This window comes from Oryctolagus cuniculus, chromosome 7 (genome assembly GCF_964237555.1).
Source record: "Oryctolagus cuniculus chromosome 7, mOryCun1.1, whole genome shotgun sequence".
Lineage (NCBI taxonomy): Eukaryota > Metazoa > Chordata > Mammalia > Lagomorpha > Leporidae > Oryctolagus > Oryctolagus cuniculus.
This window is the reverse complement of record NC_091438.1, coordinates 126,073,349-126,074,078: the sequence shown is the minus strand read 5'-3', so window position 1 is coordinate 126,074,078 and position 730 is coordinate 126,073,349. Positions and strand designations below refer to the sequence as shown.

Below are 730 nucleotides of genomic sequence, written 5' to 3'. Positions count from 1 at the left end.
TTTTTTTTGACTCACAAAAGTTTATTTAACAAAAAATTTAATATGAAAATGTACATGACCCAACTTTTACATCATAGTAAAACAGGTCCTTTGGAGAGGGAACATGGGTTTTGAACAGTCATACTTGTTCCAAGGCTTCTAACATGATGATACTATTTCCTCGTATTACCACCATTCCAATATTGTTCTGTTGTCCACTATTTGCCATCTCCACACATTCATCTATCACGAGGTTAATAAAGGGATCAAATCCCCGTAGGATTCCCTGGACATGTCTGCCACCATTTAATTTCAATGACAACTTCTTGTCCATAAACTTTTTCAGCTCGGGAGGGTGAGCTTTGCTCATGGTGTCTGCTCCAAGCGCTGAGAGATTCCTTGAAACGGAATTCGCAGCCTCCTTCACGCTCCCGCCCATATGTGCAGCTTTTAAAAATTTATTTATTTATTTATTTTTTTGACAGGCAGAGTGGACAGTGAGAGAGAGAGACAGAGAGAAAGGTCTTCCTTTGCCGTTGGTTCACCCTCCAATGGCCACCGCGGCCAGCGCGCTGTGGCCAGCGCACCGCGCTGATCTGAAGCCAGGAGCCAGGTGCTTCTCCTGGTCTCCCATGGGGGGCAGGCCCAAGGACTTGGGCCATCCTCCACTGCACTCCCTGGCCACAGCAGAGAGCTGGCCTGGAAGAGGGGCAACCAGGACAGAATCTGGTGCCCCGACCGGGACTAGAAC

The 730-nt window shown here is 47.4% G+C and overlaps 1 pseudogene; it reads right to left on the bottom strand.

Moving 5' to 3' along the window:
• Positions 1-414, bottom strand: LOC100341791 (small nuclear ribonucleoprotein G pseudogene; annotated as a pseudogene).
• Between the last annotated feature and the right edge of the window lie 316 nt (positions 415-730).